At 44.2% G+C, this 26,554-nt stretch overlaps 1 protein-coding gene across 1 annotated transcript in view; it reads left to right on the top strand.

Moving 5' to 3' along the window:
• The window catches only part of LOC125462240 (acyl-coenzyme A synthetase ACSM3, mitochondrial-like), a 654,353-nt gene that overhangs the window by 328,271 nt on the left and 299,528 nt on the right, over positions 1-26,554 (top strand). The window contains exon 5 of the mRNA XM_059654111.1: positions 23,831-24,001. The gene's annotated coding sequence lies outside the window, so the exon portion shown is untranslated. The remainder of the gene's footprint in view (positions 1-23,830; positions 24,002-26,554) is intronic.

Raw genomic sequence — 26,554 nt, 5'->3', positions numbered from 1 at the left:
GGTTTGGAGGGTTTGAGCTATCGGGTGAGGCTGAATAGGCTGGGGCTATTTTCCGTGGAGTGTCAGAGGCTGAGGGGTGACCTTTTGATTTTGACTTTGATTTTATTGTCATTTGTACTCAAGTACACAAGTACCGAGGTACAGTAAAAAGTGTCTAATGTCACCACTTAAGGTATCATCTCAGGTACAAGTACCTAGGTACAGAATCTTAAGAACAAGATAGAAAGAAAGAGTAAAATTAAAAGTTAAATACTGCAGTAATTTAGATGTTTATAAAATTATGAGGGGCGTGGGGTGAATATCCAAGGTCTTTTTCCTAGGGTGTGGGGAGTTCAAAACGAGAGGGTATAGGTTTAAGTTGAGAGGGAAAGGATTTAATAAGGACCTGAGGGGTAACTTTTTCACGCAGAGGTTGGAGTGTGTATGAAATGAGTTATCAGTGGAAGTGATGGAAATGGGTACAATTACAGCATTTAAAAGTCACCTGATAAAACTCCGATAGCACGTAATTTCAAATAAAGCTGATGGACTATAACCTGGTGTTGTGTGACATCTGACATTGTCCACCTCAGTCCAACACCGGCACCTCTACATCATAATATATAAAAGCCATCTGGATGGGTACATGAATAGGAAGCGTTTAGAGGAATAAGGGTAAAATGCTGGCAAATAGGATTAGGTCAAATTGGGATGTCTGGTCAACTTGGATGAAATGGACCAAAGGGTCTGTTTCCATTCTGCATGAGTCTATGACTTAATCAGTCTTCCCTTCGCCAAGGGAAAAAAAGCTCCTTCATCTCTATTCTATCAACATTACTGAAGTTCTTCAGCCCTGGAAGCGTTGCCATGAATCTTATCTGCACAGAGCTCCAGAAATTCTTCATTCATGACATTATAAAGAGAGATTGAGAAAACTGGGTTTATATTTTTTAACGTATCAAAGAATGAGAAGCGATCTCATGGGAAACTTACAAAACAAAAGTTTTTACATGACATGAAAGTTTGTTGATATGTTATTTCTGCTGGTTGGTGAGCCCGAAACAAAAGGACATTGTCTCACAATAAGGCATAGGCCATTTAAGGAGGAATTTCTTTGCACAGAGGGTGGTAAATCTTTGGAATTCTGTACCCAAAAGGGCCGTGGAAGCTTAATCATTGAGCAAGGTCAACGCTGGAAGCAACAGATTTCTGGGCATGTAAATATCAGAATCAGGTTCCCCAAATTATTACAGTTCCAGGCGGGATAGCCAGAAATGCCCCTGGATGGAAAGGGGTAAACTGGCTGTCCTTCTTTAATTAGCTGCCTCCTTTTTTTTTGGTCACAATGAGGATAATTTACAAAAAATCCATCCCATTGTGGATGCCTTTATCTCAGAGCAAATGTATTAATGTTTTAAAAGTAGCCAATTTAACTTGGCTTTCTTACATTAGTTAAGAACATATAAAAGTACAGCACAGTGCAGGCTCTTCGGCCCACGATGTTGTGCCATGGTTAAAGAGTGAGTATATTACTTACTAAATGTGAGAAGAAGTAATAGTACAAATGAGACTTGAGACAAAATAAACGTAAAAGTGAAAAAAAACAGGTCAGTCTCTGGGCTGTATGCGTAGAGTAAATAGTGGGACGTTAGCAGCTAAGCAGTCAATTTTAAAGTTCTTTATCTTTGCAGGTTGATTGAAATTCCATTATGTAGATGACTTGGAGCATTCAGGGCAAGAAAGTCCATCTTTTTCCCTATTTCCATTTAACTGGCTTTCTGGCTAGCTGGCTTCTAATACTCAGAGTAATTAACAACTTTTCCTGCAGTGCAGTAGTGACAAGTGGATGGTTCTTCAACTGTGACATTCATGAGCAACTCAGTACATTCGCTCACATAAGTATCTCAGCTCATTAACAAACCTTATTCCACTAACATACACCAACCAGGATTGAATTGGCTTTTAGCTTGTGTTCTTGCATAATTGCGAAAGGGGAAGACACAAAACAAGACTCTTGACAAAGATAGTAAGAACTGCCAATGCTGGAGTCAAAGATAACACAGTGTGGAGCTGAAGGAACACAGCAGGCCAGGCAGCATCAGATGAGAAGGAAAGCTGATGTTTTGGGTCAGGGCCCTTCTTCAGAAATGTCAGTCTTCTGCTTCTCTGATGCTGCCTGGTCTGCTGTGTTCCTCCAGCTCCACACTGCGTTATGTCCCTTGACAGACTGCTTTTTTTTCTCTCATCATGTTCACAGCCTAAGATAACACATGGGAAATTACACAGCAATTTAGAACTCATATCTCCCTTTTAAGTTCATCCTTTTGAATCTTACCTGACATCTCAACATTCCAGGGTCTCTCTCTCTTTCCAATGGGCCTCTGAACTTGTATATATAATTATTATTTGGCTGTAAGTCCTATTAAAAAACACAGAAGTAAAAGTTCAAGAATTTTTTTCTAAGTACTTCAGAATTCCACAGTCGTCATAATAAATTACATCAAGTGACATGGAGATAGCACAGGAAAGTGGAATTGAGATAGACGATCCCACAAATTAATTGACTGGTGGAATGTATTCAACGGGCTGAATGGCCTATGCATAGATCCATACCATTTGTTGTCAAGTGGCTTGGTTGGTCCTGAAGCTATGAAAGTTTCTATATAAATGCAATCCCTTTGCACGTTTATGTACGTGGAAGCATGTGTTTGCGTGTGTGTTTGTTTTGTATGCATGTGTGAGTGTGTGTCAGTGCTTTTGCATATAGACTTGGAGGGTCCAGTGCTTCAGTTACCCTTTAAAAAGAAAACAAACAAGAGATGCAGGACCAGGTAACCATTAAGCTATCATGTACTATCTGGTGGGTGAGTTCTTGCTGTTTGATGCTTCCAAGATTCAAATTAATCAATTCATTTCTATCCGTAATTGGAAATCCTAATAAATCACTTTGTGATACTTGCAAACTCAACATTCAGAGAGATGTGGCAGCTGTTGTACTCATGAACGCAGAGAGCCGAACACATTCCAATGCAATCTGGTGTGTAAGCCACTTCCCTATTTTTAAGCATGTGATATAAATCACAGTGGTGTGTGAAAATATAGGCTGCTGTATAAGCCCCTTTCCAAATAGTCAGAAACTTCACAATTGGCTTTAAATATACCTCAGACTTCATAGAGAAAAAAAGATGTAAGAGATCAGACTCATGATCAAGTCTCACTCATTCTGATGGAGCTCATTATGTAGTCCTGGGAAGTTTAAGCTCACAGAAAAGATCCCAAATGTCAGCAATTTTTTCAGGAATACAAACCAACTAAGCGGATATCACTCATTTTATTTCTATTGCTCAACTTGTACATGATTCCCAGATATACTAGACTTGCCATTTTTTTCAATGTTTGGCGAACAAAACCAACTTCTGTTACTGAGATAATGGGAACTGCAGATGCTGGAGAATCCAAGATAACAAAATGTGGAGCTGGATGAACACAGCAGGCCAAGCAGCATCTCAGGAGCACAAAGGCTGATGTTTCGGGCCCAGACCCTTCATCAGAGAGGGGGATGCAGCGGATACAACGCATCATCCTCCGACACTTCCGCCATCTACAATCCAACCCCACCACCCAAGACATTTTTCCATCCCCACCCTTGTCTGCCTTCCGGAGAGACCACTCTCTCCGTGGCTCCCTCGTTCGCTCCACACTGCCCTCCAACCCCACCACACCCGGCACCTTCGCCTGCAACCACAGGAAGTGCTACACTTGCCCTCACACCTCTTCCCTCACGCCCATCCCAGACCTCAAGATGACTTTCCACGTTAAGCAGAGGTTCACCTGCACATCTGCCAATGTGGTATACTGTATCCGTTGTACCCGGTGTGGCTACCTCTACATTGGGGAAACCAAGCGGAGGCTTGGGGACCGCTTTGCAGAACACCTCTGCTCGGTTCGCAATAAACAACTGCACCTCCCAGTCGCGAACCATTTTAACTCCCCCTCCCATTCTTCAGATGACATGTCCATCAGGGCCTCCTGCAGTGCCACAAGGATGCCACCCGAAGGTTGCAGGAACAGCAACTCATATTCCACTTGGGAACCCTGCAGCCCAATGGTATCAATGTGGACTTCACCAGCTTCAAAATCTCCCCTTGCCCCCCCGCATCCCAAAACCAGCCCAGTTCGTCCCCTCCCCCCACTGCATCACACAACCAGCCCAGCCTGTCTCTGTCTCCCTAACCTGTTCTTCCTCTCACCCATCCCTTCTTCCCACCCCAAGCCGCACCTCCATCTCCTACCTACTAACCTCATTCCACCTCCTTGACCTGTCCGTCTTCCCTGGACTGACAGATCCCCTCCCTACCTCCCCACCTATACTCTCCTCTCCACCTATCTTCTTTTCTCTCCATCTTCTGTCTGCCTCCCCCTCTCTCCCTATTTATTCCAGAACCCTCTCCCCATCCCCCTCTCTGATGAAGGTTCTAGGCACGAAATGTCAGCTTTTGTGCTCCTGAGATGCTGCTGGTCCTGCTGTGTTCATCCAGCTTCACACTTTGTTATCAACTTCTGTTACTGTCCAGTCATGTGTTGCTCTCATTACTCTCTTCTAAGTTACCCTAGGCATACCTTCACGAAAAATGGTAACGTAACATTACATGAGATATGCAACATCTATTTTTTATACTTGATAACGAACAACAATTGTCTTTGAGCAACTTGTGATTCAATCTGCAAATTAAGAAGATGTCAAGAAAGCACAACAATGCACGTACTTCCTCAGGAGGCCAAGGAAATTCGGCATGTCCATAAAGAGTCTGACCAACTTTTATAGACACACCATAAAAAGTATTCTATCTGATGGATCATGGCTTGGTATGGCATCAGCTCTGCCCAGGACCGTAAGAAGCTACAGACAATTATGAACACAGTCCAGTCATTCACGCAAGCCAACCTTCCATCCATTGACTCCATCTATTTTTCTCACTGCCTTGGAAGGGTAGCCAACATAATCAAAGACCACTCCCATCATGGTTATAATCTCTTCCAACCCCTTCCATCAGGCAGAAGACACAAAAGCTTAATTCATGACCCAACACATTCGAGAACAGCTTCTTTCCTGCTGTTATTAGTCTTCTGAATGGACTGCTCAAATTTTAAATTTAATTTAATGTTTGTGCACCTTCTCTGCAGCTGTAGCATTGTATTCTTCGTTCTGTTCCATTAGCCCTATATAATTTCTAATATATGATCTGCCGATACTGCACACAAAATAAAACTTTTCACTGTACCCAGGTACATGTGACAATAATAAACAAAATCAAAAAAAATTCTCAAACCAGTCAGATTGATATATATCACCTGAATACCAACAATTCCAAGCTTTTATCTCACGCCTAAGGCTCCGTAATTCTATGTACAGCTTTTACTTTATTGTGGTTATGATTGTCAATAGGAAAGACTTTGCTTGTTGTGTGCACCCTGACTTCATGGAGACATCAGAAGACATCTCCATTGTTAACGAGTACAAGTCCATGTGAGTGGAGGCATGACTAAGAGTGGCACTGTTCAGTCATTGGTCACATTGTTAGCTGTACCAAAGACTGGGTAATGAAGAAGAACTGTTCTAAGTGAGCATTCAGTTACTAGAAATGAATAGCGCAACAGTCTGCAACTTGAGCTGGAAGAGTGCCCACTCCTAGTCAGTTGGCAGAAAACCCAGCTGGAATGAAAGGGCATTCAAGCAGCAGAAAGTGTCCAAACTGCTGTCCCACTCTGTCTGGATTGTTATTTCATCTTCAGCTTTTTAAATAAATGGGAAATCTTTGCATGCTTATCACTGGCCAGAGTCAGGTAAAGCTCAGTTGTTGGTTCTCTTGGCTTGTGAGCAGAAGGCTCCAAGTTCACATCCTTTTACCAAGCCTTCATCACAAGAATCAAGGCTCAAGCTCCAGTGCAGTACCGAGGGAAAACTGTGCTGCTGGACTTGCACCTCTAGGCTGAGATCTTAAACAAAAGTCTTGTCTGCCTTATAACGTGTGTGTAATAGCTCACAAAATGTTATTTGGTAACAAGAAAAACAGGGAATTCGCAATTCTGGACAATATTTAGTTCTCAAGTAATATCACTATAATGGGTGATAATGAGAACTGGAGATGCTGCAGAATCCAAGATAATAAAATGTGAGACTGGATGAAAACAGCAGGCCCAGCAGCATCTCAGGAGCACAAAAGGTGACGTTTCGGGCCTAGACCCTTCATCAGAGAGGGGGATGGGGTGAGGGTTCTGGAATAAATAGGGAGAGAGGGGGAGGCAGACAAAAGATGGAGAGAAAAGAAGATAGGTGGAGAGGAGAGTATAGGTGGGGAGGTAGGGAGGGGATCTGTCAGTCCAGGGAAGACGGACAGGTCAAGGAGGTGGAATGAGGTTAGTAGGTAGGAGGTGGAGGTGCGGCTTGGGGTGGGCGGAAGGGATGGGTGAGAGGAAGAACAGGTTAGGGAGGCAGAGACAGGTTGGACTGGTTTTGGGATGCAGTGGGTGGAGGGGAAGAGCTGGGCTGGTTGTGTGGTGCAGTGGGGGGAGGGGACGAACTGGGCTGGTTTTGGGATGCGGTGGGGGAAGGGGGGATTTTGAAGCTGGTGAAGTCCACATCGATACCATTGGGCTGCAGGGTTCCCAAGTGGAATATGAGTTGCTGTTCCTGCAAACTTCGGGTGGCATCATTGTGGCACTGCAGGAGGCCCATGACGGACATGTCATCTGAAGAATGGAAGGGGGAGTGGAAATGGTACGCGACTGGGAGGTGCAGTTGTTTATTGCGAACCAAGCGGAGGTGTTCTGCAAAGCGGTCCCCAAGCCTCCGCTTGGTTTCCCCAATGTAGACGAAGCCACACTGGTACAATGGATGCAGTATACCACATTGGCAGATGTGCAGGTGAACCTCTGCTTAATATGGAAAGTCATCTTGGGGCCTGGGATAGGGGTGAGGGAGGAGGTGTGGGGGAAAGTGTAGCATTTCCTGCGGTTGCAGGGGAAGGTGCCGGGTGTAGTGGGGTTGGAGGGCAGTGTGGAGCGAACGAGGGAGTCACGGAGAGAGTGGTGTCTCCGGAAACAGACAGGGGTCGGGATGGAAAAATGTCTTGGGTAGTGGGGTCGGATTGTCGATGGCGGAAGTGTCAGCGGATGATGCGTTGTGTCCGGAGGTTGGTGGGGTGGTGTGTGAGAATGAGGGGGATCTTCTTTGGGCGGTTGTGGCGGGGGCGGGGTGTGAGGGATGTGTTGCAGGAAATGCGGGAGACGCGGTCAAGGGCGTTCTCGACCACTGTGGGGGGAAACTTGCGGTCCTTGAAGAACTTGGACATCTGGGATGTGCGGGAGTGGAATGCCTCATCGTGGGAGCAGATGCGGCGGAGGCGGAGGAATTGGGAATAGGGGATGGAAGCCACAACCGCCCAAAGAGTATCCCCCTCATTCTCACACACCACCCCACCAACCTCAGGATACAACGCATCACCCTCCGACACTTCCGCCATCTACAATCCGACCCCACCACCCAAGATATTTTTCCATCCCCACCCTTGTCTGCTTTCCGGAGAGACCACTCTCTCCGTGACTCCCTTGTTCGCTCCACACTGCCCTCCACCCCACCACACCCGGCACCTTCCCCTGCAACCGCAACCCTCGCCTTCCTGGACCTCTCAGTCTCCTTCTCAGGCAACCAGCTTGTAACTGATGTCCATTTCAAGCCCACCGACTCCCACAGCTACCTAGAATACACCTCTTCCCACCCACCCTCCTGCAAAAATTCCATCCCTTATTCCCAATTACTCCGCCTCCGCCGCATCTGCTCCCACGATGAGGCATTCCACTCCCGCACATCCCAGATGTCCAAGTTCTTCAAGGACCGCAACTTTCCCCCCACAGTGGTCGAGGACGCCCTTGACCGCGTCTCCCGCATTTCCTGCAACACATCCATCACACCCCGCCCCCGCCACAACCGCCCAAAGAGGATCCCCCTCATTCTCACACACCACCCCACCAACCTCCGGATACAACGCATCATCCTCCGACACTTCCGCCATCTACAATCCGACCCCACTACCCAGGACATTTTTCCATCCCCACCCTTGTCTGCTTTCCAGAGAGACCGCTCTCTCCGTGACTCCCTCGTTCGCTCCACACTGCCCTCCAACCCCACCAAACCCGGCACCTTCCCCTGCAACCGCAGGAAATGCTACACTTGCCCCCACACCTCCTCCCTCACCCCTATCCCAGGCCCCAAGATGACTTTCCATATTAAGCAGAGGTTCACCTGCACATCTGCCAATGTGGTATACTGCATCCATTGTACCCGGTGTGGCTTCGTCTACATTGGGGAAACCGAGCGGATGCTTGGGGACCGCTTTGCAGAACACCTCCGCTCGGTTCGCAATAAACAACTGCACCTCCCAGTTGCAAACCATTTCCACTCCCCCTCCCGTTCTTTAGATGACATGTCCATCATGGGCCTCCTGCAGTGCCACAATGATGCCACCCGAAGTTTGCAGGAACAGCAACTCATATTCTGCTTGGGAACCCTGCAGCCCAATGGTATCAATGTGGACTTCACCAGCTTCAAAATCTCCCCTTGCCCCCCCCGCATCCCAAAACCAGCCCAGTTCGTCCCCTCCCCCCACTGCACCACATAACCAGCCCAGCTCTTCCACTCCACCCACTGCATCCCAAAACCAGTCCAACCTGTCTCTGCCTCCCTAACCTGTTCTTCCTCTCACCCATCCCTTCCTCCCACCCCAAGCCGCACCTCCATCTCCTACCTACTAACCTCATTCCACCTCCTTGACCTGTCCGTCTTCCCTGGACTGACCCTTCCCCTCCCTACTTCCCCACCTATACTCTCCTCTCCACCTATCTTCTTTTCTCTCCATCTTCCGTCCGCCTCCCCCTCTCTCCCTATTTATTCCAGATCCCTCACCCCATCCTCCTCTCTGTTGAAGGGTCTAGGCCCGAAATGTCACCTTTTGTGCTCCTGAGATGCTGCTGGGCCTGCTGTGTTCATCCAGCCTCACATTTTATTATCACTATAATGGGTTATTGCTTCAATAAATTTTTCCTGTTTGTGGGAGCTGGCTCTGTGGAAATTGGCTGCAATATTTCCCACATTGGCTACACTGTAAACCACTTTGTGCTGTCCTGTGAATGTGAGAGGGGTTATATAAATGCAGATTATGCATTAGACCAATAAATACCTGGCATTACTCTTCTTTTCATCAAGGGGACTAGCTGCTCCCTGTTGGACTAGAAAGGGAAGTCAAAGGAAGGCTGGATACTCTTAAGAATCCGGAACATCACTCTTCCCATATCAGAATGAGATTGATACAGCAGGTTATCTGAAGGACAGGGATCGAAAACATTTTATTTGAAAGGGAAAATCAATATTGTGTCTGCCATTATTACTAAAATTCATGTACATAATGCAATCTGTAATATGCGTTTGGTGATCTGTAAAAGGAGGATTGAGTTTTTCTGCTTTGCTCACAATTCACACTTTTAATGTTCTTTAAGAAAGAAAATCTGCTTTCCTTACCTAATCCTTACATTATTATGGCTCCAGATCCATAGCTTGTCTGTTATGTCTCTTAACTGTTGTGTTCTTCTCTAGCTATAAATGTACCAAACGCTCATAAGGATTGGTGAAACAATAATGTGTATTCTTTGCTTGAGGTTAAGGCTTATATGGAGGAATTTAGGATTTATACTAGGAAACTAGCTAAATTCCATGTGACTCCTGTTGCTGCAGCTTCAGACTGCCCAAGACAATGGACAAATAAACCATCTTCGGTCCGCCTCCCCCTCTCTCCCTATTTATTCCAGTTCCCTCCCCCCATCCCCCTCTCTGATGAAGGGTCTAGGCCCGAAACGTCAGCTTTTGTGCTCCTGAGATGCTGCTTGGCCTGCTGTGTTCATCCAGCCTCACATTTTATTATCTTGGAATCTCCAGCATCTGCAGTTCCCATTATCTCTCACATCCATTTGAAGTGTGACAGTTGTTTAAGCTACGCCCCCTGAAAGGCACATGCACATCATACCACAACATTTCCCTCTTCTCTAACCAAAGGTTTACACTTAGAGAGGCATGTTATTTATGTGCAAAACAAATTAACACAGAGAAATACACTCAAAAGTTTCTGAAATATGTCAGTGACTTGCTAATCAATCCACACATTGTCATGGTGATCTTCGCTGGAGGCTACTGTAGGCCTTGAGCTGGATGAACACAGCAGGCCAAGCAGCATCTTAGGAGCACAAAAGTTGACGTTTTGGGCCTAGATCCTTCATCAGAAAAAGATGTGCTCCTGAGATGCTGCTTCCTACTGTGTTCATCCAGCCCCACACTTTGTTATCTTGGATTCTCCAGCATCTGCAGTTCCCATTATCACTGATAAGGTGTAGAAGGTTTTTTCTGAAGAAGGGCTCAGACCCGAGACGTCAGCTTTCCTCCTCCTCTGGTGCTGCTTGGTCTGCTGTGTACATCCAGCTCCACACTTTGTTATCTTGGATTCTCCAGCATCTGCAGTTCCCATTATCACTGATAAGGTGTAGAAGGTTTTTTCTGAAGAAGGGCTCAGACCCGAGACGTCAGCTTTCCTCCTCCTCTGGTGCTGCTTGGTCTGCTGTGTACATCCAGCTCTACATCTTGTTACCTCAGATTCTCCAGCATCAGCAGTGCCCACTATCTCTGATGAGGTGTGCCTTACTTGTGTTGTGTCTTAGGCTGTGTCCCAGTACTATAGGCTTTTGGCAGTGGTATCATTCTGATTTGGTATGTGTCTCATTGCACAGTCATGTTATTTGTTATTCATATTTGATTCAATCTTGGCTGATGATTTCTGCTGGATTTCAGATGCATCCGTTCTGTATTGTACTTGAAATTTCTGTCTGGTGTTCAGGTGGATAACTTATTACCTGCAAGCCAGTTATAGATGTCTTTCATTGCCTCCTGTGTTTTCAGCACAATGCATTGCACATTGAAAGCATTTAGTGAGCACAGGGGCCATTTATCCACACTTGTCTATCAGCTAGTAATTTTGCAGGTGAAAGGATAAGCAGATGCTGAGGGTGTTGTCCTAAGATGTAACATGGTTATGTGCAGATCGTGTTTTGTTTAACAGTAATTTGACATTTTAAACCAGATGTCCTGCCATTCCGTTAGATCTAGGGAATGCAGTGATGAAGAGGTAACATAAGACCATAATTTATAGATGTAGAACTAGGCCATTTAGCCCATCAAGTCTTCCCCATCATTCAATGAGATCATGGCCAATCTGATAGGCCTCAACTCCACTGTCTTGCCTTTTCTCCATAACCGTTGAATCCCTTCCAGATTTAAAATCTCTCACTCTCAGCCTTGACATACTTAATGTCCCACTTCACACACATCACCTTGACACCTTGAACAAACTGAAAATAAACTTAATGTGACCATCATCGTTGCACCAGATGTGTTGTGCAATTGACAGATAGGTGGAAATTTGGTGAAAGTAATTCATTACAGTCATAAAATCGTTTGTGTGAATGCTAAAGAGATCAGTTAGGAGCTTGGCCCATGGATATGTGCCTGGCTATGAGGTCATAGTGGTTCTTTCTCAATGATGGAGATTAAACATATCTTGCTCTCCACTTGATGAGTTGGCAGATTCCTGACCAGTATGTGTCTGATACAACCAGAAGACTAACCAGACAATGACTATTCCTGCCAGTGAAATTGTGGCAGGATTTCGGGTCACATTGACCCTGGCATGTCAATTTACTTCCCTAAAAGATGACTCTTTGAGATACTTGAGTTGATTTAGACCACTTTTGGCATGATAAAAGAAGCTTTGAAACATTCTGGTCATTTGCGGGTCATTGTTTTTCACAGTTGCTGCAGTGCAGACTCTGCAGATACTTCCCATGGCAGAGTTTAGCACTCAGATAGGATAACTTCTGATCTGGAGAAGGGGAATATATCTGAAATGCTGACTTCTCCTCCTCCAGATGCTGCCTAGTTTGCTGAGTTTTTCCAGCCTCCTGTTTGTCTACCAACTTCTGATCTAGCCTACTGTAGATGGTGTCAATAAGAAGTCAAAAGTCTTCATAAGCCACCAGCTGCCATCATGTTACAGTCTTCTTGTGGCTGTAAGCAATGTTTCCTCCAAACTTTGCAGCCACCGCTCCAAAGTTCCAAGCATGGCTATAGACATCAGACATGAATTGCAGTAGTTCTGGAAGTCCCTGCCGCACATAGAGCTTTCCTCACAAAAGAGAAATGATTAGAGGGATTAGCTGGCTGTAACAGTGTCAATCACACCCAAGGTTTAATGCAAATTCTTCCTTTTGAGAAAGACTACATTCAAGTAATTTTTAAAAAAACTTCACTCATGGGCCACGGGTATCACTAGCTGGCACTAGTTGCCCTTGAGAAGATGGTAGTGAACTGTTTTCCTGAAACGCTGTAGCCCATGTGCTATAGCTAGACCCACAATGCCATTAGGGAGGGAATTCCAGGTTATAGACCAGCGATATTGATGGTGAGAGGATCGGAGGGGAACTTGCAGATGGTGGCATTCTGATGTTGCTCTTGTCCTTCTCAATGGAAGGGCTCATGGGTTTGGAAGGCGCTGTCTAAGGACCTTTGGTGAATTTCTGCAGTGCATCTTGTAGAATAGTACACATTGCTGCTACTCAGCGTCAATGGTGGAAGGAACAGATGGATGTGGTGCCAGTCAAGTGGACTACTTTTTCCTGGATGGTGCCAAGCTTTGTGAGTGTTGTTGGAGCTGCACTCATACGGGCAAGTGGGGAATATTCCATCACAGTCCTGACTTGTGCGTTACAGATGGTGGGCATGCTTTGGGTAATCAAGAGGTGAGTTGCTCACTACAGGATTTCTAGCCTCTGACCTACACTTGTAACCACTGTATTTATTTGGAGATTCCAGTTGAGCTTCTGGCCAATGGTAACCAGATGGTTAATGGTAATTAACTGGGAGGCTAAGTCACTTCTGCTTCCGAAAGCCCAGCAATTTGACCACAGATCACCAATGGACACTTCAAACTTTAATTACAACATAAAAACCAAAAGAACTGCACATGCTGTAAATCAGGAACAAAAACAAAGTTGCTGGAAAGGCTTAGCAGGTCTGGCAGCATATTTTCATTATTTCCCTTTCAAGAATACACAGAGAAAGGGGTTAAAAATGAGAGTTTCAACCCTGATCTGTGAATATTAGTGGCCTGATATCCTTATGTGTTAGTTAGTGTGCCGCAAAGGTCACAAGTCTGATAACAGCCATTTAAAAACCTCTTCACTTGTTGCATTGACAGAGAAAGGAAGGACTACCTCACACTCCGAACGCTCCCTATCAGCCACTGCCAAAACAAGTCAGGACAAATGTTTCTCAATTGACCTACAAAGCCAGGAATCTCAGAACTGAGAGTTCGCACTCTACCAATAATGATTTCAGTAACTCCACCGAAACAGTCATATGTTTAACGATCAGCTCCCCATAAACAATTCCAAAACTGATTAACAAAATGTAGAGGCTAGTGAACAAAGGATAAGTTTGTTTTAATTGTTATATTTTTGGACTCACCTTTTATTCCTAATCTGTGTGTATTTGTAGACAAACAAGATGCTGGAAGAACACAGCACGCCACGCAGCATCTGACAGAAAGGAGCAGTCAATATTTTGGGTATTACCCTCCTTCAGGACTGGATGTAGGGGTCAGGGCAGCTGCAGATAAAGGAGGGGAAAGGTTAGCAGAATGGTGGTGACAGGTGAATACTGGACATAGGTGCGACCTGGTTGGTTGATGGGAGGGATGGATCCAGTTGGTAGCTGGAATGGAAGGGAGGAGGTGGGGCTGGAAGGCGAGCCAGGGATGGGTGGGAAGGTTATTTGCAATTAAAGAACTCAATGTAGGATGCCCAGGCGGAAGATAACATGTTGTTTCTCAAATTTGCATTCTGGTTTACTGCGATACTGGAGGAGGCTGATGATGAACATGTTGAGGGGGAGTGGAGGGGGAGGAGTCAAAATGGGCAGTGAGGCTGGGCTGGCTGAGTTGGGCCAGGCAAAGATGCTCAGCGAAACATTCATTTAGTCTAGGTTTGGTCTCACTGATGTAGGGAAGACCTCATGGGGAGCACCGGATGCAATAAACTAGGTTGGAAGAGATGCAGGTGAAGGTCTATCTCACTTGGGACGACTGTTTAGGGCCTTGGATGGAGATGAGGGAGATGCTAAGTGGGCAGATGTTGCATGTTTTATGGTTACAGGGGAAGGTATGAGTTGCGGTGGTCCGTGGGGTTAGGTGGTATGGAGTGGGAAGGTGGCACAAACTAAGGAGTGGTGAAGGAAAGGGCCCTGGTGGAAGGCAGAGAGGGGTGGGAAGTGGAAGATGTTCCCGGGTGATGGGGTCTAATTGGAATTGGCGCAAGTGTTTGAGGATGATACGTTGGATGTGGAGACTGATGGGGTGGAAAGTGAGGACAAGGGGGTCCCTATCTTTATTATGTTTGGGAGGGGGAACCCTATCTTTTTTAAGTTTGGGAGGGGGACCCTATCTTTATTATGTTTGGGAGAGGTGTGACTTACAGCTGAGGAGCATGGAATGGAGGAGGCACAGTGGAGGACTATCTGGGTGACAGAGGGCAGGTGGGATGGAAAAAGAATGTTGCTTGAAATAGCACTACAGCCAGGATGCTTGGGAGTGGATGCTTTCCACCATTTTATACATAAGCCTCTCAACTATGGGTACTCAGTAGCTGCAGTGAACACCATATTACACAAAGCAGTGGCCCATCAAAGCGCCTTTGACAGTGTTTTCCAAATCTGTGCCCTGTATCACCCAGAAGAGTGTGGACAGCTGTTGCATGAGATCTCCATCACTGCCAGTTCTTCTCTAAGTCACACAATACACTGACTTGGAAATATAAGCCCCAGGACTATGGGCCTGTGGAAGATAGGATTAGAAAGGACATCTGGGAGTCTTTGGGTTGGCATTGACAAGATGGGCCAAATGGCCCCCATGTGTGTTGTGTCATTTCAATATCACTATTCCTACATGGACACTGGATCAGAATCCTGAAACTCCCTTCCAGCCAACACCATGGGAGTACCCTATGGTTTGCAGTGATTCAAGAAGGCAAACAACATGTTATTATGGCCAATTATAATTAAGCAGCTATTATTATTTCAATTACTATTATTTAGTCTGAATCTTCCTCCTTTCAAATTGTAGAAAATAGGTTTGTGAAAGCTGTGGAAATCAGTCCTCAATGGAATACCCATTAGCAGCAACTGAATTCCTACTTTCAAAGTGACTCATCGGAGTTGACCAGCGAACAGAGTAAACTATGAGGAACCATCATGATCTTGTTTTTTTTGTCCTCTGCTCCTGTGACTTGCAGCAGTCCCTTTGAAAACCAGCCACTTTATAAATTATTTTGGCAATGCGCCAATATAACTCACAGTGGGCTGAAGCCAGTTGGAACAGGAACAAACTTTTTGTTTTGTGCCTTAAAAAAAATCTTCTCCGATCAATGCAGGGCCAACACCTTCCCCCAAGTCCCTTCCCCTCTCTGCAACCTCCTACCCACGCAGCCTCCCAGCCAATACTCCTTCACCATAATAAAGACAAGGGACTGCAGATACAAAACATAAACAGGGAGTGCTGGAGAAACATAGCAGGTGTGGCGAGAAATTGGAGTGAGCATTTCAATCACTTTGGCTGAAGGGTCACTGGACTTGAAACGTTAACTCTGTTTCCCTCTTCAGATGCAGTCAGACCTGTTGTGTTTCTTCAGTACTCCCTGTCTTTGTTTCACTCCCTCCCCACAGTTGCTCACAGCTTCCCCCACTCTGAGCTCTGAATAAATGACAAAAAACCTCTGATGCTTGTAACATGCTGGGGGCTGCACTAGCCATGTAGCAGCTTGCAGAGAATGTCAGCCACAAGCTATGAGCTCAGGGCCTCTCTTTTTTAATATTTTGAACCTCCATCTGGGCTGCTGATCCTATCCAGATGGAAAGCATTGCACTGGATTCTTTCCAGTACTGGCTCACTGAGAGACAGGTGTAGGTTACAGTAAAGAACACCATCACAACAACCCCATGAGGTAACATATTACAGAGCGACGCTTGCTGCCTCGCAAAAATAGAGCTGGACACCTTAGAAGCTGGTATTTCCTTCCTTGGATTTACAAACTTTTATTGGTTTCATCTGGAAGGCTGAAAGGATGTTAATTGCACAAAATTTCTATTGCAGGCAATCTTCAGATACGCCTTATTTCTCCCCTTCCAAACAGTCAACTTCAATAATGGGAACTGTGCTACTGACTTGCTGTAGAAACCAATCCATGATCTGTACTTCCCCCTCATAACCTGAGACTTTTATAACTCAAGCCACTAGTAGCAAAGACTGAGGTTCCACCAGATTGAAAACAGAAGACTGAGGGGTGACCTAGAAGATTGGGAAAGAGTTTGATAGAGCAAATGTAAAAACAATGTCAACAGAGATAAAAGAAAAGATGGCCATAAAGATAAGATAGTGACTAATAAATCCTATACAGAATTCAAGAGGGATGTCTGTCTAGAGAGGGATGAGAATGTGGATTTCATCATCACATGCTTGGAAGAGAATAGAGTGAATGAAAGGCTGTACAGAAACTGTGAGATGGTGTAAGAATGGCTGATGACATGGTGCCCAGTAGTGGAGTGATTGAAATCTAGGAGGCCATTGTGGGAGGAGTGCAGTTATCTCAGAGGGGCATGGCGCTGAAGGAGATTACAGTGATAGGAAGATGCAAGGCCAGGGAAGAATTTGAATGAGACTTTAATATTGACACATTGTAGTGTAATCAATGACCATTGCAATAATGGGGTAAAGGTCTAAAGAGTTCACAAGCAGATAGCTGAAGCAGGGAGACAGTCAAGCAGTTTTAATGGAGGCAGGAAGGGGCAATTTTTGAAATGGCACAGAGAGACAATTGGAAGCTTTTGCCAGGGCCAAATATTATCTTCTGTTCCTTTGTCCTGTATGTAATTTTTTAGCTTCTTTTACAGTACTCACTACAATTATTCAACATCCCATTCCTGTCTGCATAAAGTTAGTTTCACCTGAATGGCCTACTCTATTTTATTTGCAACTACCTTGCACATATCTATTGACTTGCCCACATGTGGCAAGATTTCTCTATATCTGCCTTTTGAATCATTCTACGATTTAAGAACCTCTGTTCCGCAGCCTTTCAGACCTCTCTTTCTAGCAAGAAACACTCTAACCCGTTTAATCTTTCCCTAACAGTTTAAACTTCTCAGTTCTGATCTCTCAGTTAAAGTATAAGACAACAAGAGCTGAACAGTCTGTGTTGTCTGCATGCTTGACACAAGATATGGTCTCTGCTCCAAGCTTCAAAAACAGTAAGTGGTCTTCAGAAGAGCAGAGTAAACACTTCAAAGACACCCACAAATTGTCCCGAAGGAAATACAGCATTGCATCCAAGTCATGGAAATCTCTGGCCGAACACTGCCCAAGCAGGAGAACAAGCAAGTGTGAATGCGTCATCCATTCTGAGCATCTCTGACAGGCCAAGCACAAATAATGGAAGGGAAACCTGAGCATCTCCCAACCTCTACCAACAACCTCATGAAACACCGCTTGCCCCACAAGTGGCAGAATGTGTAGATCCAACGTTGGACTTTTTAAGTCACCTCAGGGCATAAAAAGCAGAGTGGGGAAAAGGCACCCTCGATCCTGAGGGACTGCCTGAGAGGAATAAGCTTGACTGCAGGCAGTGTAAATTAACACTGTATTTATAATTACAATGTGTGCACACAAAGATGGGGTGTTTCAATTATCAAGTGGCATTTGTTTTCGAATGGTGCAACAGTTTTTCACGTGCAGCCAACATGTAGCAAAAAAATTCTCATCAACCATCCCCGCCACCATACAGTATTGTGAAGACAGCTATTTGATATGTTTGTAGTTATTACAGGTCAGGAGTCCAGACGTCTAGTACAATGATGTAGAGCTTAGATTCCCAAGACACAAATTGTAAAACATAGTGATTCCTCCAGTAATCTGTACTTTCCAATCAACTTCTAAGCCTGAAGTCCAAAAGGGATTTAAAACGTTTATATTATTTAATGGCTTGCTATTTAGATTAGCGAAATGCACTCATTGACATGTTTTTTATATCATAGTCTGGTTGATGCACTGAACTGAAACATTGCTTCTTTCACCTCTTGCAACTGGGCAAATTTCCAAGGCAGACATTTGGACTGAAACCTTATCTTTCTTGATGACTCTGCGCAGCTCCTTGTGCACATTCCCAGTGCAAATGACTGGAGAACATCAACCTGCTCTTGAATTCTTCCACCATACATTTTAATTAGAGAATGTCACTCAGGTGGAATCCAAGTTGAAGAAATTGGGCTGGAGACCACTTTAAAAATCAAGGACACAGCAGTTGGTGAGCAGCGCAGATAGAAAGTGCGGAAGTAGGGAGACTGGAAGGACTCAGTTTGGGAAAAGGAGCAGGATTGATCAGAGGGTGCAATGACATTTACAAGTTCCCATTAAGAAAAGATTATTTATTGTGTCAGTGATGGCTCATAGGTTCTAAGGCAAAAGTTTAAGTTTCAAGTCCCACTCCAAAGCCTTGAGCACATAACCTATGTTAACATTTGGATGCAGTGTGAAGAGAGTGTGATATTATGAAGGTGCCATTTCTTACTCATCCCTAGCTGCCCTTGAGAAGGTGGTGGTGAGCTGCCTTCTTGAACTGCTGCAGTCCTCCTGCTATGGGTTAGCCCACAATGCCATGAGGGAGGGAATTCCAGGATTTTGACTCAACGACAGTAAAGGGATGGCGATATATTTCCAAGTCAGGATGGTGACTGACTTTAAAGGGAACTTGGAGGTGGTGGTGTTCCCATATGTCTGCTGCCCTTGTCCTTCTAGATAGAAGTGCTCCTGGATGGTGTCAAGATTCTTGAGTGTTGTTGGGGCTGCACCCATCCAGGCAAATGGGGAGTATTCCATCACACTCCTGACTTGTGCCTTGTAGATAGTTGGCAGGCTTTGAGGAGTCAGGAGGGGAGTTACTCACCGCAGTATTCCCAGCTTCAGGCCTGCTCTTGTAGCCACTCTGTTAATGTGGTGAGTCCAATTTCTAGTCAATGGTAACCCCAGGAATTTGAGAGTAGGCGATTCAGTGATGCTAACGCCATTGAATGTCATGGGGCGGTGGTGGTTAGATTGTCTCTTATTGGTGACGGTCATAGCCTGGCATTTGTGAGGTGTGAATGTCATTTGCCACTTGTCAGTCCAAACCTAGATATTGTCCAGATCTTGTTGCATGTGAAGATGGACTGCTTCATTATCTGAGGAGTCTTGAATTGTGCTGAATGCTGTGTAATCATCGGAGAACATCCCCTCTTCTGACCCTATGATGGAGGGAAGGTCATTGATGAAGCAGCCGAAGATGGTTGGGCCTAGGACATTACCCTGAGGAACTCGTTCAGAGATGTCCTGGAGCTGAGGTGATTGACTTCCCACAACCACGACTATCTTTCTATGTGTCAGGTATGACTTCAAACACCGGCGAGTTTGTCCCCTAACACCCATTGATTCCAATTATTCACTATATATTAATGTCTTAGATGAGGTAAATGAATGAACCAGCACATATATTCTGCACAGCTCCCAAGAATCCTAAGTAATTATGTCTGATGAGCCACTGTCAAGTCTATCTACTGTTACCAAACAACAAACAACCTCATTATGCAAAAGTGCCTCTTCTGTTAAAACTTGTCAGTGCTCTGTCCTTCATTGCTAATATTTTGAAATGCCCTAGACTCAGCACAGAGGGAGGACGGTTTTAGCAAGTGATCTCTCCACACACAGGAGAATTTCAAAGACCTCTTGGGCAAGTGGCCTGGTGCTCAAGCCCCACTATTCCCATTGTTGTCACAAGAGTTGAAGATCTAATCAAGTTGCTCAAAGTTCCCCAGTTTACCTGTCAGGTGGACTTAGGTTTACAGAGAACCCTGACCTAGTTTCTGTACTTACGAAGAAACTACTCTCCATTACAAAGAAATCAATTATAATCACGGGAAAACAAGACATGAATAAGCAACTTCTAACTCCACTAGCTTTTGCTCTATTCCTTTCAAAAACTTTTGCACAGGCATGCAAACAGACATAGCAAACAAACAAATGTGGAAGGAAAAATACCGGGAAGCACTATTCAATGGTATCAGTCCACAGAATTTGATAAGGTGTCTCTTTTGCATTTTCCAAGTCCTTCCTATCTCTAATTCCCTTATTTCCATATCCTGCCAGTTCTTTATTGAAGACTCATGGCATTTGATATATTAATTTTTCCAATTTTTCAGTCTCTAATTAGAGGCAACTGCTTGCAGCAAATGGTAGGACAAAATAGCTAACTGGAAGTATCTTTCAGGTTTTGATTACTTCAAGATCGTACATAGAATAGAAGATTGTTACAAGGTGATGACCTTTCCTATGGCAGATAATGAGGAAATCTCTCTGTGTAGTTTCTACAACCAAATCTATCTCCTTTCATGGAGGTGATGGCAATTGCGGCATTTCTGAGACAAGCCATCTTCCTTCCAAATTCATGTCAAGATCATGTCTCTGCCATATTTCAGTACCTCAGCAGGGATTCCACCTATGCTGGAGGCCATGTTGTATTTCATCAGTTGGATGGCTTTTGTTGGCCTCACGGTGGGTTGGAGATGCATTGGGAAAACAGCAGGCAGTGTGTTTTGTGATGGTGTCGAGACCACTTATGTCGAAGGCTGTGCCTCGGTCGATGAGGTCCTCGAAGTGGTCTCTCCAACAGGCATTGACGGTGTCTTGGTCTTTGATGAGTGACTCTCCATTTTTGGCTCTCAGTGGGTTGGCCCATGGGTACTCAGGCCAGAAATGGCTTTGCTGAAGCCACTGTCTTGGTTCTGTTGTTGGTGAGTTGCTGAGTCTTCTGCCCTCTTTCCGCCATCTATTATTAGATCATGGCATATTTGTTGCACCTCAACCTTCAGTTGCCTATTGACTTGTTTCCCTTCTCTCCCCTTTTGGTGGAGCTGCCTGTTCAGGGACACCTTAAATTCGTGGTCTGGGAGATCCTGGATCTCCTGATCATTCTCAAACTTGTCTTGGTGTTTCCTGGTCTGGAGTTCGAGCTTCTCCACGCAAATGTTGATGATGGTGATTGGCTCAGGCACTGTGGGCACTCTGGCATGTTGGTCATCACCAAGTTGTCTACGAGGGGGTCTCTGGTTCTTTGAGTCCAACTGTGGTCTGCACCATCCTGTATCCATTAGAAACAGAGACCATATACAGCTGACACCTCAAATCCCTGGAGAGTTATCATCAGCAAACATTTGAAAAATCTTACAAATCTACTGGCATGGTAGGGAATGCAAACCTCCTGTCTCAAACCAATATTCTGAGTTGTCAAGGCATTAGTTAACGGTGACTGGTGGGTCACATTGTCCACATGACCGTCATAAGGCTCCTTAAGCAAACGCTCTGCTCTGAGTTTTGCAACGTAAGTGATCAACAGGAGGGTAGAGGAGATAGTACAAGGACACCCTGCAAACGTCTCTAAACAAATACAACATCTCCACCGACACATGGTAATTACTTGCCCTAGAATGCACAAACTAGGGAAGAAGGCACCAAACGCTTTGTACGTCACTGAGTGGAGCTGATGGGGGCCAAGAGCAAACTGCAGAAAGAGACACAGAATCAGACTGTTCCACTCACCCATCTGACAGATCCCATCCCAACTGCAGCAGAGACTGTGGTTCCAGAATTGGACAATTCTGTACCAGAGAACCCAACTCCTCAGAGTGGAAGTCATCCTCGACTCTGAGGGATTGCCAAAGAAGTGGGTGGGTGGAAAGATAATAGGTTCATACTTAAACATTACTGTGTCCTTCCTACGGAGGTAAGCCTGGTGCAATGATACCTAATTTAGCAGGGAAGAAAGCTGTGCCTGCTCTGAACATTCAGACCATGGCTAAATTGTTTGCTCCAAGTCTTATTTCTACAGGGTCATTTGGGAAGCTAGGAGATTGCACTCTCATTTGTAATGAATAAATAATTGAATTTAATCACTAATGACCAGAGGTATAAAAACATTAAATCTTTCAAATGACATTTATTGTGCCTTTGTATGATTCATCATCTAATTAACTGAGAGATGGTAAGGCAGTCTGCAGAGGTTAGATTACAGTGAGACATCCTTCTGGTTGATCACTTTGTCCAAAATTGAAAACTAGACTCAGGAAGAGCCGGATCTTTAACATTGCTGGATAATCTAATTCATGTTGTTATGATATCAACATACGTGAGTGTATTTGATGCGTATTCACATTACCAGTATTATGCATTGAATTTGGGTGGTAGGGACTATTAGCAATGTGGTGTGTAGTACACTCCTTTCACATCTGGGACTTTGGATTTGGATCTGTCATGGCTATTATGGGTCCCAAGTAAAATGAGTTCTGGCATTCACACCTCAAGGGCAACAGTAACTTTTCCAAAAATAATACAGACATAGCAATTGAAATTTTTCCCCAGACCTTATTGATAAATTCAAGCCATGTTGATCCTTTGATATTTTATTCCTACTGTATTTTAAGCTTGCATTTCTTTTCCCTCTAAACATTATTAGTTTAAGAAAGCTCATCTCACAATTCTCCTTCGGCAGGACCATTCACTTGGATCTAAGCCAACCAATATTCCCAACACATGTTCCTTCTTTCCTCCTCACCATCCTGTGATGTAGAATTTGGGTCTATACACATCTGTTCTCAAGCATTCTCACCCCTGAGTGAGAAGGGCATGACTCAAATCTGAATGCTCAAGTGCAGTACCGAGGGAATGTAGCACATTTAGAGATGCCATCTTCTGAAGAAGACATTAACCTAAGAACTAGCATGCTGTCTCTGGTGGACAAAGGAGATCCTATCCTCGTGCACTCTGTCTGTAGGCAGGTTGCTCGCAAATCATCAACTGCAGCTTCACCCTGAGATGTTTTCTTGGCAATTCTTTTGTTGATGGTTGTTCATTGTTAACTTCCATTTTCAATGGCAGGTCAAAATCCTAAGTCTACCTCAGCTGGAATGGGAATTCATGGAATCCCTACAGTGTGGAAACAGGCCTTTCGGCCCAACAAGTCCACACCGACTCTCAGAGCATCCCACCCAGACCCATCCCCTCATAAATCACACGCCCCTCAACACCATGAGCAATTTAGCATGGCCAATCCACCGAGCCTGCACATTTTTGGACTGTGGGAGGAAACTGGAGGAAACCCACGCAGACACAGGGAGAATGTACAGACTCCACACAGACAGTTGCCCTGAGGGTGGAATCGAACCTGGGTCCCTGACGCTGTGAGGCAGCAGTGCTAACCACTGAGCAACTGTGGCATCCCAAATGAATCTGAACCACATGCTTGCCATGAGCCAACAGAGCTAATCAGCCATTCTATCCTAAAGGACCCCTTGGCATTACTGAAAAAGGAACATGGCTATTGCCCTTGGTGTCCTGACCCAAAATTTATATCACAGCCAACATCTTAAAAAAATGCCCAGATATGCTGGTCATTATATCATCATTCCGATTGCCATTTGTGGTGAGTAAATTAGCTGCTGAGCCTTCTACATTACTGCAACGATTACAGTTGAAAAAGCACTTTGATGGCAGTAAAAGGCTTTGGAGCAGCCTGTGATTCTAAAATGTTCTTTCTAAATGGAAGTCTCTCTTTCCATTATACACAGAATTTTGTTCATCCTTTTCCCATCGGTCTGTTTGGAAGAACAATGACACCATAGCCAGATCACCACCTCGTGTACAGAAATCAGTGACCACCTCTACTGTAACCATACTTTGGCAGATCTTCTGACTGCAACTGCTTCGAGTAAAATTAAATGTATTAAAAATCATTGAAGGTAAGAACTAAAGCCATACTTCAATTTCATTCGTGTATGAGCTGCATTGACATTGAGGTCTCAAAAGAAGTACACAGAATGAAACAGAAATGCAAAAGGAAACTCAGGAGCAGTTTCTTTACCCAGAGAGGGAGTAGACTGCAGAGCTTAGCAGCTGTGAACTAGCTACTGAGAGGAATAACACAAATACATTTAAGAAGAAACTGGAAAACACATGAGACAGAAAGTAATAGACCATTAGATATTTTCTCATCAACCTGTTCAGAGACATTATTACGACAAATGAGACTCCTACTTCAGAGGTAGGGTCATTATTTGGCACCTTAAGAGTCCAAAACAAATAGCAAGTTATGCTGAGAGGATTAGATGATGGTTTTGGTGAAAGGATTGGGATTTGGAGGAACTGTGGTGGTTGGCATCATGTTTATGTCACGTCACAATATGCTCCACTTCAACCTACATCGATGGGTCACCTCAATAAAGCACATATTAGCAAAACTTGGTGACCTTTCTCTTTAATCATTGCTCTAATGAATGTTTTGCTGGGATCTGATCAAGGAATGTATTATTCAGTGCCCATTCTAATACTATAGCGATGTGCCAGTCAGACTTTCTGGGTATAGAAGTTGTTATGCTCCCAGTTGGTGGTTATACTGGGCAAATCAGTATGAGCCCAGAATGAAACCTGGCTTGATAGATCATATATTTAATTTTTGTTGTTGGTTAACATGGTGGTTAGTCATTAAAATGTTCCCATGAGGCCACAGATGTTCTTTAACAATAGAACATAAGTTTATTGTACAAAGACAAGAAAACAACCAAACAAAGTGATACATTACAGATCGGAAAATCTCAACACAAATATTGAAACAAGGTTTCAATCTGTTTCCCAACATCATCCATTACAGAGACATAAATCCCACCTCAACTTTGTAAACCCTTACCTAGAACAGAAACATAGAATCCATACAGTGTGGAATCAGGCCATTCAGTCCAACAAGTCCACACCAACTCACCTCCCTACCCTGTAACCCTACACTTCCTATAGCTAACACACACATCCTTGGACACTGTGGACAATTTAGCTTGGCCAATCCACCTAACCTACACTGTGGGAGGAAACCAAGATACCTGGTGGAAACCCATGCAGATGACAGGAGAATGTGTAAATTCCATAGTTTGCCTAAGCCTGGAATTGAACCTGGGCCCCTGGCACTGTGAGGTAACAGTGCTAACTACTGAGCCACCATGCCGCCCCAACTTACTTTACTGATACTTTGCAGTTTCTTTCCTTTGGACCAATGATACAGTATTTAAACAACTTGGCAATTTCTATGCAAATTCTCCTGACTTGGAATCTTCACAGACTGGAAACTATTTCTGCTGAAGTGACTGATAGCACTGAAATGAGTTGGTGAAAAAAAACGTGGTTTCTGTGCTAGAAGAAGTTATTCTACCTTCTGAGCCTTCTGTTCTGAAATCAAAACAGGCTGATTGCCTTAATACATTTAGTCTGCCCATCATAAACCCAGCAGTATGGATAATAAAATGTGAGGCTGGATGAACACAGCAGGCCAAGCAGCATCTCAGGAGCACAAAAGCTGACGTTTCGGGCCTAGACGGTTCATCATTTGTGCTCCTGAGATGCTGCTTGGCCTGCTGTGTTCATCCAGCCTCACATTTTATTATCTTGGAATTCTCCAGCATCTGCAGTTCCCATTAGCTCTCATAAACCCAGCAGTATTGTTTTTATTTATTCACACCACTGGGTCTGTTGGTTGACTCATGTGAACAAATATATATAGGTCACTGTTCCAAATTGACTTTCTGACCTTTAAAAAACAATCACAGAACTGACCTTTGTTTTAATAAAATTCCAAAAATGACAATAACATACATCTTTCCCAGACTGCAATGCACCTATATAGAGGACAATTGAAATAGAGAGGAAACATAAATCAACATAACATCCATAATAACTTTGACTATCAGGATTTATCACTGATACACTCCTGCAGGATTACATTAGAGGTACTTCATGAAGGTTTTAAATCCGATCAGGTAAGCTACAATGATAACGGGCTGAAGTTGACTTTTATTCTGCCTTGACATTTGAGCTCCGTATGTACGAACAATGAATGAATTTTCATGCTAATCAAACCTAATACCAGAAACATCATGTTCTAACAAAGGAGGCTTCTTAGCTTTGTATTTTTACAAGGGATGGGTTATGTATTACTACAGAATGGAATATGGATGTATTTCACAAATGTATTTCTTCAAATCAATAATACTTTTAATGCACTATTGTCCTCTCCTTTCTGACCTTGCAGTGAAATTCAATATATGGGCCCAAAGAGTCTGCTTTTTTTTCAGAAAAGCTGTCTATAGTTCTGAGGAACATGGCACGTTGTGATGGTTGAGCGATCATGACTAATCACATTATTCTTGTTATTTCAATCTCGTATCTTTTAATCTCTCATCTATAACCTCTGTCTCTTTCCTAAATTTTAATCATTTGCCTTCCTGACTAAAGTAGAATGGAGGTTAAGT

Source organism: Stegostoma tigrinum, chromosome 23, assembly GCF_030684315.1.
Source record: "Stegostoma tigrinum isolate sSteTig4 chromosome 23, sSteTig4.hap1, whole genome shotgun sequence".
Classification (NCBI taxonomy): domain Eukaryota; kingdom Metazoa; phylum Chordata; class Chondrichthyes; order Orectolobiformes; family Stegostomatidae; genus Stegostoma; species Stegostoma tigrinum.
The sequence above is the reverse complement of the archived record's forward strand: the minus strand, read 5'-3'. Positions and strand labels throughout refer to the sequence as shown.